The sequence below is a fragment of the Eublepharis macularius genome, chromosome 1 (genome assembly GCF_028583425.1).
Source record: "Eublepharis macularius isolate TG4126 chromosome 1, MPM_Emac_v1.0, whole genome shotgun sequence".
In the NCBI taxonomy this organism is placed as follows: Eukaryota; Metazoa; Chordata; class Lepidosauria; order Squamata; family Eublepharidae; genus Eublepharis; species Eublepharis macularius.
This window is the reverse complement of record NC_072790.1, coordinates 61,102,143-61,120,446: the sequence shown is the minus strand read 5'-3', so window position 1 is coordinate 61,120,446 and position 18,304 is coordinate 61,102,143. Positions and strand designations below refer to the sequence as shown.

The 18,304-nt window shown below is 40.9% G+C and overlaps 1 protein-coding gene across 1 annotated transcript in view; it reads left to right on the top strand.

Annotated features, from left to right (window-relative positions):
• Positions 1 to 18,304, top strand: part of CSMD1 (CUB and Sushi multiple domains 1) — a 1,321,894-nt gene that overhangs the window by 220,575 nt on the left and 1,083,015 nt on the right. The window lies entirely within an intron of this gene.

Genomic DNA, 18,304 nt, shown 5'->3' with positions numbered 1-18,304 from the left:
AGCAACTTGACATTTTATCTCCTTTGTCTGTATTGACATTTATGACTTGAGCACGCTTTGGCTGCAGAGCCTGAGAAGCGAACAGCAATTTTGCTTCAGATCCTGAAATTTTTATTCACTTCAGTGGTTCTTGCACAGGCATAATACCTTTCATATTGGCATTTTATGGTGCTATAATATATAGAAAAATTATTTGGGTAGGTTATTGTTATTCTTAAAATCACACCTTGTCTCATCTTAGACATCTAAAATGGTTCCCTGCTTTAAGCAGTCTCTCTCTAGCCTTTATAAAATGTAAATTATTCATAAGTGTGACTCCATTCTGTTCAAAAGAAATGTGAACTTTTCCTCTCATGATTTGCTTCTTCTTGATCCTTCTGCTGTCATAGAAATCAAGGAGGTATTTAAATAAAGATGCTTATTGCACACATTTGTAGAAAGCTGGTCAAAGCAAATATTTAAATGCATTACTAGATCTCTTTAGGATTATTATAACAGAGGATTAAGTTTACAAAAGTGCTTAACACAAAACTGTCAATCTAGCTATGGAAATGTTTACTTTGGTATCACTAGCATTGTTTGAATGCTGGTGGTTGCCATATTGGGTATGCTGGAATCAACTCATGAGAGGAACTTCACTGTCAATTACCTCTTGAGTTACAATCTTAAAAGTATTAAGTGTGTTGTGGCATTCTAGAAACCAGCTGAAATTTGGCAGGGAGAGAGGGGAAACAAGTACCTTGAAAACACATGTAGTTCATGGCATGTATTTCATGATACACAACTGCTACTCTGTTAATAGCTGATAGTGTTGTTTCTGGATCTGATTCAAAAGTCAACTGCTTCTCTTGAATCATTGTGTTCCTTTGTCGTCTCCTCCCTTGTCAGTGTCAGTATGCACAGCTGACAGGGCTTCCACTCAGGCCTTTAGATTTCCCAGTGCAGGGCCAGATTATGTCAACTTTTTCCATTAATGTTACAATTTCCTCTTTCCCTCCCTACATATTCTTCAGAAATGTAAACTCAAATACAGTAAACAAATATTGCATAATAAAAGCAGCCCACGAAGTTATCCTAATTTAACCTAGGCTGCTTCTTTTTTTAACATTCAAAGATTTGAAGCCATTACATAGCTATGCTATTTTGGCAGAAATTATAGCAGCAGCAGTGTAAACAAGCCAGATTAAGAACATGTTGGTAATGCATGACAGTATAATTGCTAGGTACCATATTTCTACAATTAACTGTGAAATCCATGCTTAAATGTTATTAGTGTTTTAATTAAAGAGGATAAACAAAAACATTTCTGTTTAACACCTACCTACATCATAAACAGGATATCAGTCCATTCTCTTTTTAATTTAGGACCGAAGTGTCATGACCATATTTCATTTCCAATTAAAAATATTCTTCAAATAGCTATCTTTTGTTTCCTCAAGTTATGCTGCTCATATCTTTGCTAGAAAGAATCTGTTCTAAACTGAAATGTATCCAGTTTCATTCAAAATAAATGAAAGTGTTTTCCTCATTACCTCAGACTCAAAACATACCCCTTGTTATTATCTTCTTTAACAAACAATTTATGCCTTTTAATAGGTTGCTAACAAGTAAATCATCTGTTCGTGTGACCAGAAACAGAGAGGTTAATGCACCAACTTCTGGGGCTATCAGATACACTTCTTAGACCATATAGGCAGCTGCTATAGTATTCTATCAGTTCTCAGCACATATTAGAGTGCTTATAAAAGACAACTTACGATAACTGAAACATAAATAATAAATGTAATTAATGTAAACAGCCAATTTAACCTTTATATTTTCAAACTTCTAACAGCCTGGGAATCATATGCTTGAAGATCTCTCTCTATAAACCTGGTCACCTCCTTTCATTGACTCAATACATTCTACTGCCTCTCTTTTGCAAGGTGCATCTGATCTCTTTTTATTCAGTCTTTTCTTAGTAGCATTCCCCCTGTACAACAGCACCACAGAAGAAATGCAGCAAAAAGAATCTTCTCTGATGAAATGTTATAAGTTGTGAAAGGCCATCCTATTTCATAGGCTCTCTGTGTGCATTGTTTTCATCAATGCACCACCAATAGTGGTTCCTGGATTTAGAGCAACTGGATTTTGTAGTAATTATTAGAGATGGACACGAACAGAAAAAAACCCAAACATGATGTTCGTTGTTCGTTCCCATCCATGAACAGGGATTCACGAATAACCACGAACATGGCCCTGTTTATGAACATGTTCATGGTTAGCTGTTCGTGGGGGCCAGCAGGCTCTCCTCCAGCCATCATCCAAATCAAGATCCCTATTGCACCAGAAACTCCCAGAAACCTGACCTGAGCAGGCACCAGGAAAGGTACCAATAATAAATAATAGCTTGGCCCCAGAGCCTGGCAGCAGCCCTGGAACTTGAAGGGGTAGATCCCTACCGCGCCACTCCCAGAAACCTTACCTGAGCAGGCAGTAGGAAAGGTACCAATAATAAATAATAGCTTAGCCCAGAGCTGGCAGCAGCCCTGGAACTTGAAGAGGTAGATCCCTATCCCAACACACACAAAGAAAATTCAAGCTCCAATGCACTCTCTCTCTCAAAATGCCAACAGCAACTGTCTCTCCACAGTCTGCAAAGTCAGAGCTGGGCACCCCCCTCCCCCCTGGTCTTTGCTCCCTTGTTGTAACAAATTTGGAGCTCCACACTTGAAAGGAAGACCTGCCTATCAAGCTAAATTGGGCTTAGATTGGGGTTTCCAGGGCAACAGCAGGAGTTACGACAGAGTTCAGACAATCCCTGCCTAAGTTGCCAAGGGAATTGATTGCAGGTGCCAGATTGTCTGGCTTGATGAACAGCAATGGACAGCAACGAACGAGGCTTGCAACAACCGCCTGTTCATTTAGAATAGGGCCTCATGAACAGCTTGTTCACAAACAGCAGATTGGGCTGTTCGTGTCTTTTTTTTGTTCGTATTGCTGCTCGTGCCCATCTCTAGTCTTTATATGGACTAGTTGTTTTTATGGTCTGTGAAAGTTTTTTTTAAACCAATTTCATAAGCGTTTGAAAAGCTCTATTACTACTGAACATGTGTGGAGTAGATTTCTTCCTGCCCTCTCTCCCTCACGCCCCATTCCTACTAGATACCCCCTTCTCTCTGGTGTTTTCTGCTTTCTACCCATCTAAGCTTGCCAAGTTCCCACTGAGGGGAAGGAATGCTGTCAGAATAGGAATAGGAATGTGGGTTGTAATGGGTGTGCCTCTTATATATGGATGTATTGCTTGATGGGACTTTTAAGCAAATGGAATTGTTCACTTTAGAGGAACTGAGAATTTTCTGTGCTTTCGCTCCTCTGGTTCTACTGCTTGCCCTCAGGTGGCTTTTCCCTTTGACCTCTGTATTCATCCCTTGGTGGGTGGGCACCAGCCGTGCCCCTTGCTACTTTTGTGATTCCAGAAAGTTGGCAACCCTACTTGTGAGTAGTATGTTTTCATATAAAAAATGTAATATGTGGATCAAACCTAATTTGCTTCTCATGGTTTGAGATTCCTTGATCGGAGTTTTCAAAATTGCTTAAAATTGGGGGCGCAACTCCAGCTGCAGGGTTGTCTTATAATATTGTTAAAAGCACAGATGGACACCATCTGATATCTTTTGCCTTTCTGTATGTCACAATAAGATATATGGTCAACAAAGGAAGCTATTCAGAATGTCAGTCTTCCCTGGCCGGTTTTTGACAATGCCAGAGTCCAGTGGTCAGTTTTTAAATTAACATTGGTACAGAAAACAAAATCACACACTTCTTCTTTTGATTCATGGACAAAATTTGACTTGAAGAAAATTGTTCCTCACAGAAGTCTGTTAGGGATCACAGCTTCCAAATCTAAAACAATTTCATGTCTGAAAAGATTCAGAAAGGAAATATGAATCATCATCTAGAGCAGTCACTTAGAAAAGCAGGGTTTTGCTTCTTTTCTGTTTCATTCATGAGAGGAAAGTCTCGGGCAAAGCTACTTCTTGTTACTTATGCAGGTTGAGGAGGGGGGAATAGTTTAGCCCAGCAATTTGTGACACACAATTACTTGCTTGACTACACTACTTTGATTTGCTGAGCAATTATCTCAATTAAGGCTACTGTGAGGGCCAAGCATCACTCAAGACAAGCTGGATGTGATACTATGTACCACCATTCATACCAGAAAGCACAGTAAGGGGGAAAAATGTTAATTCACTGTTGTGCAGCTAAGTTAGTTTGAACAAAAAATAGCAAGGACAGAAATAACACATCTGCATTGATGTGTGATGGACACAGTCTTTCTATTTGAGTAACTCCGTTCAAGTCACAAATGGTGGGAGGGTTGAAGGCATTAGAATGATCACCCCTCACTTTAATTCTCACAGAAGCACTCAAACCCAGGAAAGAAAAAAAAATCCCTGAATGTTCCCCTCAATGCGCTAATGTATGTTATTAGCTTTTTTTATGCACAGTAAGTGCTATTATCCTGCATGAGTTATATATAGTATGGTTTCCATTATTTGAGTCCAACATCTCAGCCCAATAACCTGCCTCACTGGAACAATGTTTCAAAGGGCTGCACCCATTGTTTTTGCAACTTCTTTTATTTTTCACATTTTTATCCCACCTTTATTCCAAGTAGCTCAGGGCAACATACCTGGCGTTACTGCCATTTAATCCTATGAGGAAGATGAGGCTAGAAAGAATGTAACTGGCCCCAGGTCAACCAGTAAGCGTCATGGCTGAGCAGGGATTCAAGCCCAGTTCTTCCCCATTGAAGTCCAGTGCTCCGAACTCTACTCAGCACTAACTCTGAGTAATCCCCTGACCATTTGCTTATCAAACTTGCATCTATGGGTTTTTATATATGCCTGTGAAAGCTTTTCTCCAGAGGTGATTCCCATTAAAATAGGGAAAGAATAAAAAGCTTAATTGTGAGAGTCCTCCAGAGTTTTAGTTCAGTCCTTGACTTAACCACCAGTTAAATGGTACTTGGTAAGTAAGTGCTGGAGTAAGAAAGCACCCAAGAACCTCTAAGGGCCCCTGTCATTTGGAATTCACTGTACTGAGCTCAGTGGATGACTTTATATGAGGCAACTTCATATCTTTATTACTCATATATTTACGAAGTACACAGCTTTTGTGTAAAAGTGCCAAAAGTAAAGAAAAGTAAGATGTGTCTATATTCTGCTTCTAATCTCAGAATTACCCGTGATTTTGGAGAGCCTGCCATATATATTTATGAAGTTTGGTATTTTCAGTCCTAGGTTTTTTATTTTAATACACTCTTTAAATACAATCAATGTTGCTTAGCAGCAATGTGTTTTGTGGTGCACCTGTTATGAGAAATGCTAAGGAAAAAATAATTGTGTGCCAGAGCTTTGAGAAATACTTTGCTTCATGGGAGTTGTGTGGGTTGAGTTTATTTTATTAAGCTTTATTAGTTTTGTTTTTGTTTGTGTGGGTTGAATCAACTGAGATTTATCCATCCATTATCTTTTTTTTCTGTGCTGTGCTACATCTCACCAATAAAACATTGTTGCTGTGTTAATTTTCAATAATGCGAGATACAAAATGAGACAAATTATATGCAATGTGAGGTCAGACACGTTGATGGAAAATTATGCAAGTTTTTCTAGATACACAGAACTCTTTCTAAGGTATTTAAGAAATCAGATCCATTGCAAAAACAACCCAAAGGAAGATACAGTATGATTACTTCTGCAAGGACTTCCACCAGTTAAAATATAGCAATAGTAAACCCCTCCCCCCAATTACTGTTATCAATAACATTTTCATGGCCTTGCTCTGCTTTCTGGTTCATACAAATTAATTCCAAGTATTTTGAATTAATTAATATGGAATGTAAGCATGCCTGTTCAACTGGACGATCCCAGTCTTACTGTGTTATCATTTTCACTTTTATCATGATGGATTATTCATAGTCACTTCAGCCTTTATGGGGCTGCCGAGGCACAAAATTTAAAATCAGAAACCCTTGTCTGTGGGCACATAGATATGCCAACATACTTCTAAATGGACTAAACACTGCCATGGATTATTTTTGCCCATCATGAGGTTCAAAATGAAAAAGGGCAAAATTAAACTATGCTAACTTTCAACACCAAGGATTGCAAAGGGGAAGAACCCTTCCAATTCTGATAATGCAAATTCGTTTCTTAAGCTTAACAATAGATAACATTTTTCTGTCTCCCTGGCACATTGCAGTGTTGTGCAAAGGTGGGCCAAGTCAAACTGACAATGTGTCCACCCCCTCTCCTCTTCTGTCAAGAATATTGGCACTCTGGGCTTAAAGCCATGCTGCACTGACTAATTAGCAACCCATGCAAGATTCAAGGGTTGTGTTTGTAAGAAGAGGAGGATTAATACTATCCTTATTCAGGTTTCCAAGAGGGACAAACTGAAGAGGTAGAAAGATAGAGAAGTCACGGATCTGTTTACATTACTGCTGTTTACTATCCGTTGTTGTGTAGAATGCTATTCTCAGGGACTTCCTCTTCATGACATTTCATCTTCCTCTCTTTGTCACACTCCATCTTTCCTCTCCATCCTGTACCGTGGATGCAGGACGTCCCATCTTGTCATTCATTGGCATCCTTAAACTAGATAGCTAGATAGAGATCTATCTCTTATCTTTCCCATCATGTATGGGGTTCACACAATAAAGAACTCTTATTTCTTGTATAAAGTTTAATCGTCTCTTAAGTATGCTTGTTTCTGCCTCCAATGCACACTCTGAATGCAAGCTCTTTCGCCTCATGTTTCTCTGCTTACTATTCACTCTGCTAACAGTGTTGAAAAGGGTTACTTTCAACAGTCCAAGAAATGCAAGTTGAAGCACTCAAGTTTCTTTCTTGCCTTATGCCAATATAAAGTTCAGATGCTTCCCACTTCAGTCTGGAAAGACAGAAAGACAAAAAAGAAAATAAATTAAAATTTCTTAACTAGTAATAATTTGCCAGACTGAATTAATCCTTAATCCTACTTGGTGGCAGATTCCCAAGTATCCTCTCTTTTCTTGCTATCTCTGACACTGCCGGAAAGTTGTTATTCCTTGTGAAAGACTTCAAAATAGAAGTTTTATCTGCTTATAGTTAAATAAAGCATGCTTCAATTAACTTTCAACTGATATATTAATAAGATATTAATAGCTCTGAAAAGTCATACACTTATGACTACTAAAGGATTTCAGTGAGAATGGCAAGTAGGTGGTGTCAGAAACAAGATGCTTGTATGGTTGGGAACATTAGGAGCTTTCCATAAATTAAATCGACATCACCTATGCATCACCAAGCAATTGAGCAATGCTATTCACACAGCACCTCAGTGGAGCAACTCGATTGCCCTTGCAATTAGTACCATTGCTGACAAGATCATTGGCATGTGTGACACAATCCTGGATTTGTGAAGTTAAAAGTACTACCCAGTAAGTTGTCTTCTTCCTTCCAGATGTCTTGCAGTACTCCAGTCTAAGTCCATTGACTCCAATGAGCTTAGACTGGAGTAACTCCCCATAGGATTGCACTGTAAGAAACATATTGGAAAAAATTCACATATGCCTTAGAGGATGCATTAAACACACTGCTTTCATTGCCAAAGACTTAGATATGATCGATGAGAAAATGGCAAGTTCATCCAGTCCTGTGGGTATTCTTCACTAAACTCTCGGGAAGCAAGGCTATAGCCAATCTACCATCTTTGTCACAACAATTTAATTAAATTATTTTTGTAGGTTAAAGCATGGGAAGCTATCAGCAGCCAGAAGATGGTGGTGGAGGGGGGTAAGAGTGGAGGACTAAATCTGGTACACAACACTAACCATCACCACTACCATTTGATCTTCCAAACTTTTCAGTACCCAGCCACATCTGAAAAAATGCTCTATAGCATTTTATGAAGATTATTTTATTATGTCAAGACCAACAATGAAACTGTGTATTCCAGCAGAGAATTTTAGTTTATAAAATGGAATGTATTTTAATTGTAAACTGCTTTGGAAACCAATCTGATTGAAAGATGGGGTATAAATACATCATATAAATAATCCCTTGTGTGCATTATTCATATATAGCACATAGTCTCATCCACCCAATGTCCCCCCACCCAGTGGATGTGGCTACATATAAAGGACACATTATTCTCACATTCCTGAATGACACTTTATTACAATCCCTGTATAAGAGAAACAGTGTTTGAAAAACAGTATACCATTGGGAAAGTGGTAGTTGCAGGGAAAGCACTTCAAAGCCTCTTGATCTTAGCCCCTGGCAAGCCAGTAGTGTGCACCTGCTGTCATGCACAGATTTGGATTTCTACATGTACTGAAAGGTGCCAGTAAAATAAATAGTGTTTCCTGACACATGCTGAAAGCTGAATTCATTGAGTGGCAGCAGGTGTACACGACCAGTAGAGGCCATCATGTATAGAGTTTTCATACAGTTGCCAGATGTGCAAAGGTTTTTGCAAATACTTTCTTACAAACCTTTCCTCCAAAATCCTCACAGAATTTTAAATTCTGTTGCATTTTTTCTCGTACATTCCTTCATGAAAGTCATTTAAAATACTTTGGTGGATCAAAATGACTGATGAAAAGTGCTCATAGAGAAGCAATTAGTATGGAGGAAAGGGAGACATTGTGGCATCGGAAGACGTAGATATTAGCCCAGTAATGAGTTTGTTTGTTTAGAGATTGTGTTTGTGAAAAAGGTACCTAAATAGAAATAGAACAAGTGGGTGACGGTTGCTTTATTAAGGTGCTGTATTTGCAGAAAAAGTAGTACTGTAATGAGACAGCAGATAGTTGTTGTTTTAACAGTCAGTGCATCTTGAAATTGGTATATTGTGTTTAGTGTATTGGACTTAGGTTGAGACATAGCTTATTCCACAAACCCCTCTAATGTCCAAACATTACACTATTGTAACGAACGAACGAACGAACGAACGAACGAACGAACGAACGAACGAACGAACGAACGAACAAACAAACAAACAAACAAACAAACAAACAAACAAACACCCTGATTAAACCACTGGTGTCAACTTCCCCCAGAAACCCCACAGTAGAAATGGGGCATTTTTCTAAGTGCAGAAATAAAAAATGAATAGCACCATATTTCAACTCCCTCATGTGCAGAATTACAGAAGACCAAAGTGGATCTGATCCTCACATTCTCTTAAAACCTGTTTTAAGTAAGCATGCATAAAAGTCCTGATACTTACTAGTATGGACTTGTTTTTCCCTTTTCCAAAGAAAAACTCTTCTAAGTACCTACTCAGCAAGAGGAATTTTGAGAGATGTCCTGATTTCCTACTTCTATATTACTTTCTTTTTACCCAGCCCTGTCTGGCAGTTTACCTTTCTGCTTCTGCTATCCATTGCGACCCCCCAGTTTCCTGACTGGCTGAGTGATAATTGGTTTGTAACAGCCTTCTAGAGGCTGAACATGGTCTTGATTGTCACAGGGATCCACAAGGACTTGTGGGGAGGGATTTTTTTCTGCTGTATCCTCCTTCTCTGGCAGCCTACATAGCCTCTCTCTTTTTCAGGCTTCCTTCTCTCCTTCCCACTCACTGGAGAGAATTGATGGCTCCAATTCTATCGAATGGGACTTTCCTGGGGGTGCCGGCTTTGGGGGTCTATAACTTGGAGATCCATGTTCCCACTCACTGGTTAACCTACCTTTATCTGCCCCCCTGTATTCAGCTTTCCATCCTCCCTACACTTGGCAGGCTCTTTCTGGCCAAATTGTGTGTTGGCCATCAGTACAGGGCCAGGCTAGTTGGATGGAAGCCTCCAGCACTGTGCTGGTGGTGTAGTGGCCACTAGAGGTGGGCACGAATCATAATACGACTCAAAATTCAGCATGAACCGGGCCGGTTTGTGGGGCCACATTTTCCACGAACTCCATGACTTTTTGGCCCGAGTCCAAAATCCAAAGTCCAAAGTCCGAGAGCCAAGTCAGGGGGTCTGTAAGTCAGTACCAGTACAGTCAGGTCCAGATGCAAGCAGAGATAGGGCACTGTCCAAAGAGCCAGTTTGGTGTATTGGTTAAGTGAGACTCTAATCTGGAGAGCTGGGTTTGATTCCCCACTCCTCCACTTGAAGCCAGCTGGGTGACCTTGGGCTAGTCACAGCTCTCTGGAGCTCTCTCAGCCCCACCCACCTCACAGGGTGTTTTGTGTGGGGATAATAATGATATACTTTGTAAACCACTCTGAGTGGGCATTAAGTTGTCCAGAAGGGTGGTATATAAATCGAATGTTGTTGTTATAAAGGCTACAGGAGCAAGGCAAGGTTCAAGGGAGTGGTCGCAGCAGTAGCAGGAATTCAACTCCTTGCTTCCATGCCTACCTGTTCCTTAGGCTGGCTTTTACAGCCAGGCGTGGTTAGCAGCCAGCTGCTTGAGCTCTATCCTGATGGTATTCATCATCACTATCCATAAGCAGCTGGTGTCGTCTCAGGAGGCCAGCACTGCACCTTCTCTCATGCAGCTCCACTCTCTGCCTTCATCTGCGGTGTTCTTTGGGTGTGGGTGAACCTGGGGGGGGGGTGGAAGCCCCTGGCTGGGCTGTCCCTGTGGTGTTGGATGTCCTGGCTGGGCTTCACCTGTGGTGTAGGAGCTGGAGGGTGCTGGTGGCTCTGCCACAGCTGCTGGCTGTAGACTCTGATTAGCCAGCAGCTGTTCTTCCTGATCACTGGCGTTGGCTGAGTCAGGGATGGTTACACGGACCTCCTCTTCTCCTGAGGAGCCAGGGCTGGCTACAGAAGGCTCCTCTCCTTCTGAGGAGTCCTCACTTTCACTGAGCCCAGACTGGCTCATGACCTGTCTTTTGCCAATAGAATCAAATCCACGTACTCAGATAATGTAATAATATGTCATAATGTGAGAATATGCCACAATGTGATATGAAATACTTTGATAATGTGTGAATATGCAACAGTGATATGAAATACTGTGATAATAATTGTGTGCCGTCTGTTTTGTTTGGTCAGTGGCCACGTCTTCGAGGGCAGAGGGGCTTCTCGCTGTTGAGATCATAAGCTGTGGTAGGTAATAGGACCCCCCCTGAACCCCGCCAGTGAGACTTAGAATAGCCTTCCCCCAAAGAGGGGGAGGCATCCCTTCTGTCCCTGCAAGGGGACTTAGAATAGCCTCCCCACAAGGAGAAGGAGATGTCCGTCACTGCTGCCATGTCCAGGAGATGAGTTTTGTCGGTGACCAGTCACTCACCGCTCCTCAGCAAGAGGGACAGGTATCAATCAGTCTTTTCCCCATCCTGGGTGGGGGGGTACTCTGCACAACATCCATGGGGCTTGGGCTCCATCATGGGGACTTATTCTTACCCTTCCCAACCACGGGGGTGGCCACCGACATCATCCATCACCCGTGCCTGACCGTGGCCACCCATTGGAGCGTGCGGGTGGGCACAGAGGGATTGCCACCAGCTGGCAGCCACACACCCTGCCCCTGAGAAGGGAGGCAGCTGACGGCCTCCCCAAGCCCACAAGGAGGGGGCGGCCACCAACATTACCCATGTCTGGGGGTCCATCACTTCAAATGGAGCCATAAATCAATTGGCATTGATGGCTCCAATTCTATCCAATGGGACTTTCCTGGGGGTGCCGGCTTTGGGGGTCTATAACTTGGAGATCCATATTGCAAAGTTTGGGCTCTCTGAGTCTGATGGGGCAGTTCTGGGCTCTGATGAACCACGAACTGGTTCATGAACCGGGTCAGTTTTGTCAAAGTTCAGGGTTTTGGGGTTCATGAAACAGAATGAACCTCGAACCTCACAGTTCATTTTTGTTCAGTTTGTGCCCATCTCTAGAGGTCATCAGTGCCTCTGAGCAGCTCAGTGGCTGCCTCTGGGCTGGACTCAGTGGCATGGGGGCTGCTGCCATGGGGCCAGGCTAGCACCAATGGCATGGTGGGCACTGCTATAAGATTAGGTAGGACCAGTGGCACAGTGGCCACCACTGCAGCTGGGCTGGGCTGAGTTGCATGGCAGCTACTACTGCCAGACTGAGTTGTGTGGGTAGTATGTTTCTGGTAGTTGTTGCTGGGAAGTCCTGGCAAGTCCTCTTCATCAGGGGACACGTATCTTCTATGGCACAATTTGGAAATCAATTAATGGATATATTTCTTGCTTGAATCATTTTTGCCTTTTTTTTCCATCACAAGCATCTATGGTCTTTACTCAGTAACCAGGAAAAATCCTTTCTCTGATATTCAAAGGCTGACTTAACCAGAATCTCCTGGCCAGTTAATTCTGCCTAAGAAACACACAGACACAGACTCTCTCAGGCTCCACACAGCTTGACGGATTCCACTATAATAAAATCACTTTCAGGCTTCCACACAGCTTGCCTGATTTAGTCAGAATAACCACTCTCTGAGGTATACAAAGTGTGACTGACTAAAAACTGCAGTTCACTCCTTCCCCTGTGGTACAGCTACTGTCTCATCAGATTACACTCCATTCACCTATCCAGCCCCCATTCTTTCTTCATAGAACTACATTTAAACCTACAGTAACATATATTTAAAAACCACACATTAACAAGCAGAAATAAAATCCAAATTAAATATATTACATGCAAAAAATTACGACCCTTATCACATTTTACCTTTCCAACTTAAAGGTAAAATGTTATCTAAATATCTAGAGTCTATTTTTAATGGAGTAAAACCAATATATATATAAAGAATTTTATTTGAATCATGTTCCAAGAGATGGAGAAAGGAAGCCAACACAAGGTCTTGTTTTTAGTGAATGAACAGTTGTATGTGTGTGTCAATGTTCAGATTAAACATTAAAAAATCAACAAAATGGAGAGCAAAATCTTTAAGAGCATTAGTAATAAACTTTATAAAATTTCAGTGGTCATCTATTAGTTTTACTTTCAACAAATGTAGTCAAATTGTTAGATAGGAAAAAAGAATATATCAAGCAAACCAGTCATCCTTAATAAAATGTTGTGTATATTAGCTCTTAAATATTGCACACAAGGGTTTTCAGTCATCGGAGAACAGATAATGGGACATTTCCAGAGTGGGTATTCTGACATTAATTAACGGATTCCATTGAGATGTGGCATTATTGGAAACGTCAGCTTTTCTTGCAGATTTTCTTGCTTGTTTTTTCCCTGACACTTGCTGTTGAAAGTGTCTTGAGAGAGCTTGCAAATTGGTATAATTGATGTTGGGCTGCATAAGAGCAGGAAAAAGACTGAGGTAGTACAGAAGTATTAAAAATGGACAAAAATAACTGTTTTCAGAGGAAATTGCTATGAATAGAGGTATAAATTAAATTTATTATTGGTGAGTGCTTATCTGTGTAACTCCCCTCTTTTATAGATGCCTTTAGAACATCTGTAGAGACAGGTGTCCATTTGTTTTAAATTTATTTTTCTGTATTTGTATGGGTATCTATTCATGCATTGATCTCTAATACTTATATAAAGACTTTTCCCAAGAGGGCTCCAGGTGGCTTACAGATCCTAGAATCCATAAATATTGTATCTACTTAGGTCTTCATTTTCTTTTCTTATGCTTGAGAAGTCATGTTCTAGCATTAGGTAGAGTATACACGCATGTTTGCAAAACTGGGCGTATGTAACCTTCTCCAATTGCTCCTTTAGTTATCCGTATTCTGTATTGTAAATTAATAATTTAGGAATGTAAGTAACATTGTGCTTAAAGAAGACATGTAAACTGTAATCCAGAAGATGCACCATTCATTCAGGGTTTCCCCCCCCCAAAACGATGCTTCCACCCCATCCCCAAACACTCAAATGGTTTTATAAGCAGCTCAAAAATTAGTGAAGGCATGAGAGATTTTTGGTAGGGAAAACTCACCTTGTGCCTTCTTTGCTTTCATTTTCATCTTTGAAAGACAGAATATAATCTTCTAATGCTCACAGTAATTCGGTCTAAAACGAGGCTTGATTCAGTTTCACTTATGTTAGCATGCTGATGCTGAAGAGGACATTTTACTAACATTATTATTTGAAGCTTTTATAAACCTATGTTTCTCTCAGGCATCCAGTTCCCAAGGTTCGTAAGAAATTTTAAAAATATGAGAATTACAAAAAGTCTAAAACATAAAATTATTAAAACTGCTGACAGAATGAACGAATATTATGGCAAAGATAAACTGAATGAAAAGATTTTATTTATTCATTTTATTTTATTAGATTTATATCCTGCACTACCTGCGAATGGGCTCAGGGCGGCTAACATAAAAAAACATCAATAAATACAGTCTTTAAAACACATACAACTATAAAGGTTGTCACCAGTTACAATAATTCTGTCCCAGACATTGTTAAAATACATAGGTCGCTATAAAAGGTATAAGCTCAAATTCTACAGGGTCAGCTGTGGAATGGTACCCAGAGTGGGATGGAAAACAAGGCATGGCAGTCAGGCAAATAGATGGAAGAGGGGACAGTGCTGGTCCTCAACCAAAGTCCTGGGGAAACATCACCATCATACAGGCCCTGTGGCACTGCGACAGATCCTAAAGAGCCCAAATCTCCAACAGGAGTGCGTTCCACCAGACTGGAGCCAGGGCCGAAAAGGCCCTGGCCCTGGTTGAGGACAGGCGAACATTCCTTGGGCCGGGGACCACCAATAATTACTTATCCTAATGATAAAACAGTTTTCCATATGACTTAATTTCATCCCAAGGGCGCTTCTCCATAAGATAAAGGCCCCTGGACATGCAGAGGAGGAGAGGTTGGGGAGGAGGGTATATTTAAACCTTTCCTTCCAAGCTCTTTGTTCTCTTAAAATTGCACCTCTTACCAGTCCTCTGCTTAACCTGAAACCAACTAGAGCTGCCTCATCTTATACAAGAAGCCTATACAAGGGGGAAGAGTTTGGGCAGTGGTGAAACCAACTGACAACACACAGAGATGTAATTTCTGAGCCTCTGTCCATTATATTTGAGAATTCTTGGAGAACAGGCGAGGTGGCAGAAGATTGGAGGTAAGCAAATGTTGTCCCCATCTTCAAGAAGGGGAAAAAGGAGGATCTGGGTAACTACCGACCTGGCAGCTTGACGTCTATACCTGGAAAAGTCTTAGAACAAATCATCAAACAGTCAGTCCTTGAGAATTTAGAAAGGATGGCTGTGATTGCTAAGAGTCAGTATGGGTTTCTTAAGAACAAGTTATGTCAGACTAACGTTATCTCTTTTTTTGAAAAAGTTACTAAATTGCTGGATCAGGGGAATGCTGTAGACATAGTTTATCTCGATTTCAGTAAGGCTTTTGATAAGGTTCTACATAATATCCTTGTTGACAAGTTGGTAAAATGTGGTTTGGATCCTATTACTGTGAGGTGGATCTTGTAACTTGTTGACAGATCACACCCAAAGAGTGCTTGTTAACGGTTCCTCATCCTCTTGGAAAAGAGTGGGACACGTGGGTCCCTCCTGGGACCTGTTCTGTTCAATATTTTTATAAATGGTTTGGATGAAGGAATAGAGGGAATGCTTATTAAATTTGCAGATGACACTAAATTGGGAGGGGTAGCAAATATGGTAGAAGACAGAGTCAGGATACAGGATGATCTTGACAGGCTGGAAAACTGGGCTAAAACAAATAAAATGAATTTCAACAGAGATAAATGCAAAGTTCTGCATTTAGGTAGGAAAAATCAAATGCATAATTATAGGATGGGGGAGACTTGTCTTGGCAGTAGTATGTGCAAAAAGGATCTGGGGGGCTTAGTAGACCATACACTGAATATGAGGGCCAAGCTACACATGACGAATGACACTTGAACGGCAAGTGTATTTCTCCCTGTTCACTTGCCCTCCACTCAATCCACTTGCTGTTCAAGTGTCATTCGTCATGTGTAGCTTGGCCCTGAGTCAGCAGTGTGAGGTGGTGGCTAAAAAGGCAAATGCGATTTTGGGCTGTATCAAAAAAACATAGTGTCCAGATCACGCAAAGTGATGGTATTGCTCTACTCTACTCTGGTTAGACCTAACCTAGAGTATTGTATTCAGTTTTGGGCACCACAATTTCAGAAGAATGTAGACAAGCTGGAATGTGTCCAGAGGAGGGCAACGAAGATGATGGAGACCAAGTCCTATGAGGAAAGGTTAAAAGAGATTGGTATGTTTAGCTTGGAGAAGAGACGACTGAGAGGTGATATGATGACTATCTTCAAGTACCTGAAGGACTGTCATATAGAGGATGGTGCGGAGTTGTTTTCCACTGCCTCAGAAGGTCAGACCAGAACCAGTGTTGAAATTAAATCAAAAGAGTTTTGACTAAACATTAGGAAGAACTTCCTGATAGAGTGGTCCCTCAGAGGAACAGGCTTCCTTGGGAGGTGATGGACGTTCCTTCTTTGGAAGTTTTTAAGCAGAGGCTAGATGGCCATCTGAGAACAATGCTGATTCTGTGAATGTAGGCAGAGCATGAGAGGGAGTTCAGGAAGGGTTACATCAGTGCTTAGTTCTTGTGGACCCTTCTTACATGTCCAGGGTAAAGCCAATCGCAACCTTGGGGTCAGATAGCAATTTTCTCTAGGCCAGTTTGGCTAGGGATTCTGATGATGTTTTGCCATCTTCTGGGCATGCAGTAAGGGTCACTGGGTGCATGTGTGTGGAAGGGGGGTAACTGTGAATTTCCTACATTGTGTAAGGGGTTTAACTAGATGACCCTAGAGGTCCCTTCCAACTCAGGAGTCTATGATTCTAACACTAGGACACTTACAGTGTAATCCTAAGCGGAGGTGCCCATTTCTAAGCCCATTGCATCAATGTTTCAAGTTGGGAAAAAGGGGCAGGGGCAGGAAGGCTGAAGCCTCTTCTCAACTCACAACAGGTGCCCTGTACACAGGAACTGAAGCGAATCTGCAACCCACCTCTGACTAGTATGCAGACTCAACCTGTGTGTTCTGTAATATGTGGATCTGAGCCTGACATTCCCATTGGAAGTCGCATGCTTTTGGACAAAGGGTTTTAAAATAATGCTTTAAATAATGTGGTCATTTGAAAAATAAATAGGCATATAAAGTGAGATGAGATTGGTGATGCCACAAAAATGTGTAGGATATTCTCGCAATTCCGTTTTAACTATATAAATAGTGAGCTGGAATGGCGTAAATGTGCAGAAAATTATTCAAATTACTCAAAAAGCATCATAATCATCATGCATTTGCTTTTCATTTCCCATACAAATTCAGGAAGTGTCTTGCATCTAAATAACATGCAGTTCTCTGAATATTTACATCACTTCCATATCCATTTGAATCACTGGATATTTTTTCCACTGTCTTCAAACTAGCTGTGCAATTCACATCCTGCTGTGGACGGATAGGTAGGGAGGAGGTGCAGAGTCAGGAAGGTATATGAGAGTGATTTACAACATCTTTAGGGATAACACTTTGGAACATAATACAGTACATCCAAAGTGACATGCAGAGGAAATGGAAGGCACTAATCAAGGCATAACAAAAATACCTCTGCTGGATGCCAATTAACATCACAAAATAATCACAAAATAACTGAAACAGAAATTAATTGTAATGAGACTGCATTCAGATTCATTTTTAGCTACCAATGAAAGAGAGCCCGAGGATCTGTATCACATCTGCTCCACAAGCAGAAATGATAACTGGTTGCATGCAGGGATTGTGGCAATCAATCAGCAATGTGGATGATGAAGATTCAGGCAAAAGATGCTGAACAGCGCAATCCTAAGAAGAGTTACATCCTTCTAAGTCCACTGAACTCAATAGATTTTAAATAGGTATAACATTGTTTAGGATTGTACTGTAAGTGTATTAACATTTAGCCTCTGGTGGATTAGACATTAGCAGACCTGGGTGAGAATCAATCATCTAGTCTGCATGAACCTAGAACAAAAGAGGGAAGAAGACAAACACGTATTTATGTTCTCATCTGTCAAGATGTAGTTAGAATGAGACTCAAAGGAGTTCTGTTGAAAAGATCAATGTTGAACTGGGATAGCTGTCTGAAAAAGAACTAGAAAAATATAGTCCTTACAAAGAGACAACCAAGTTAAATTGGGTGAGCACTGTACTTTGATGTAGATGTGCAGTTGCACCCAAATCCAGATTTCAGAATATCATTCTGCATTGCTATTTGTCTGACAGTACAATATCTGCATGTTGAAGTGGATCCACAAGATTGCACATTGGAGATGTGTGGATTTCTGCATGTAGCTCTCCTACCCAGCCAGTGTGGAAGGGGATGGGATTGCAGCAGATTCAGCATTTCA